This window comes from Zea mays, chromosome 1 (genome assembly GCF_902167145.1).
Source record: "Zea mays cultivar B73 chromosome 1, Zm-B73-REFERENCE-NAM-5.0, whole genome shotgun sequence".
Classification (NCBI taxonomy): Eukaryota; Viridiplantae; Streptophyta; class Magnoliopsida; order Poales; family Poaceae; genus Zea; species Zea mays.
The window spans coordinates 211,179,464-211,182,283 of record NC_050096.1 but is presented as its reverse complement, the minus strand read 5'-3'; positions in this window follow the sequence as shown (position 1 = coordinate 211,182,283).

Here is a 2,820-nt window from a genome sequence, read left to right as displayed (position 1 = left end):
GATAGGTATTGTCTGTAGAGCCTGAGCAGGCAGGTGTGTTGTCTCGTGTAGAATTGACACCCTCGGCAGGAGCGTACAATCCTAGTGGCGTCGGCCACTGTGGTCGGCCAGTAGAAACCTTGTCGGAAAGCGTTTCCTACGAGGGCTCGAGGTGCTGCATGGTGATCGCAAGCCCCCGAGTGCATTTATTGTAATAGCTCTTGTCCTTGGGCGACAGATATGCATCGTTGGAGAATGCCTGAGGGGCTGCGGTGGTACAACTCTTTTTCATCACCCAGTAAAACGAACGACTTGGCGCACCGAGCCAGTCGCCGAGCTTCGGCCTTGTCGAGGGGCAGCTCTCCTCGGAGGAGATATTCAAGGTAAGGGGTCTGCCAGTTTGGGACTGGTGTGACCCCATTCCGCTCCACCTCGACGCGCAGGACCTCACCCTTGGCGACCGAGGGTACCTCGGGCTGGGCCAAGGTCTCCTTGGGTTTGGGTGCGTCGTTGAGTTTGATGGATGGTTGATATATGTCCCGGGAGAAGACATTCGGGGGAACCGTCGTCCGTCCCAAGGCTATTTTAGCCAGCTCATCCGCAGTCTCGTTGTACCATCGAGCAACATGGTTGAGTTCCAGCCCATAGAACTTATCTTCCAAGCACCGAACTTCGTCGCAGTAGGCCTCCATTTTTTGGTTGCGGCAGTGAGAGTTCTTCATGACTTGGTCAATAACGAGCTGCGAGTCACCACGAGCGTCGAGGCGCCGAACCCCTAGCTCGACGGCGATGCGCAACCCATTAACCAAGGCCTCGTATTCGGCCACGTTGTTTGACGCCGGAAAATGGAGGCGTATTACATAACGCACATGTTCTTCGAGGGGTGAGATGAAGAGCAAGCCCACGCCTGCCCCGGTTTTCATCAACGACCCATCGAAGTACATGGTCCAAAGTTCAGCCTGGATTGGAGCCGTTGGCAACTAGGTGTCGGTCCATTCAGGTAGGAAGTCGGCCAAGACTTGGGATTTTATGGCCTTCCGAGGAGTAAATGAAAGTTTTTCCCCCATGAGTTCCACAGCCCATTTTGCTATCCTACACGAGGCCTCTCGGCACTGGATGATCTCTCCCAGGGGGAAGGATGACACCACAGTCACCGGATGAGACTCAAAGTAGTGTCGCAGCTTTCGCCGTGTTAGAATCACTGCGTACAGTAGCTTCTGGATTTGCGGGTAGCGGATTTTAGTCTCGGATAGCACCTCACTGATGAAGTAGACTGGCCTCTGGATGAGCAGTGCATGCCCCTCTTCTCGTCTCTCGACTACGACTGCAGCGCTGACCACCTGAGTAGTTGCGGCTACGTAAATCAAGAGGGCTTCTCCCGCAGCGGGGGGCACCAAGACGGGCGCATTAGTAAGGAGTGCCTTTAAGTTTCTGAGGGCTTCTTTGGCCTCGGGAGTCCAAGTGAAGCGCTCGGCCTTCCTTAAGAGGCGGTACAAGGGCAATCCTTTCTCGCCAAGGCGCGAGATGAAGCGGCTCAGAGCCGCAAGGCATCCCATGACCCTTTGTACTCCTTTTAAATCTTTGATGGGTCCCATGTTGGTGATGGCCGCGATTTTCTCCGGGTTGGCCTCGATGCCTCGTTCGGAGACGATGAACCCTAGGAGCATGCCTCGGGGGACTCCGAAGACACACTTCTCGGGATTGAGTTTTGCGCTCTTCGCTTTTAGGCACCTGAATGTCACCCCAAGGTCAGAGAGGAGGTCGGAGGCTTTCCTTGTTTTGACAACGATGTCATCGACGTAAGCCTCGACCGTTCTGCCAATGTGCTCTCCGAACACATGGTTCATGCACCTTTGGTATGTTGCATTTGCATTCCTCAAACCAAATGGCATAGTAGTATAACAATACATGCCAAAAAGGTGTGATAAAAGAAGTCGCGAGCTGGTCGGATTCTTTCATCTTGATTTGGTGATAGCGTGAATAGGCATCGAGGAAAGACAGGGTTTCGCACCCAGCAGTGGAGTCCACAATTTGATCGATGCGCGGTAGAGGGTAGGGAACCTTTGGACATGCCTTATTTAACCCAGTGTAGTCTACACACATCCTCCATTTCCCACCTTTTTTCTTTACAAGTACAGGGTTAGCTATCCATTTTGGATGGAATACTTCTTTGATGAACCCTGCAGCCATTAGCTTGTGGACCTCCTTGCCTATGGCTCTGCGCTTTTCTTCATCAAAATGGCGCAGGTGTTTTTAACGGGTCGGGCTCCAGTTCGGATGTCCAGCGAGTGCTCGGCGACATCCCTCGGTATGCCTAACATGTCCTAGGGACTCCACACAAAAATTTCGGTGTTTGTGCGGAGAAAGTCGACGAGCACTGCTTCCTATTTGGGGTTGAGCTCGGTGCCGATCCTGACTTTCTTGCTGGCATCGTTGTTGGGGTCGAGAGAGACAGATTTAACCACCTCGGCTGGTTCGAAGTTGCCAGCGTGCCGCTTCGCGTCGGGCGCCTCTTTGCAGAGGCAATCCAGGTCAGCGATAAGGGCTTCGGATTCGACGATGGCTTCGGCGTACTCCATGCATTCCACGTCGCAATCGTAAGCATGGTGGTATGTGGATCCGACGATGATGGTTCCCTTGGGGCCTGGTATCTTGAGCTTGAGGTACGTGTAGTTGGGGACGACCATGAACTTGGCGTAGCACGGTCTTCCCAACACCGCGTGATAGGTCCCTCGGAACCCGACTACCTCAAAAGTGAGGGTTTCCTTTCAAAAGTTGGAGGGAGTTCCGAAGCAGACAGGCAAATCAAGTTGCCCAAGGGGCAGAACATGCTTGCCGGGG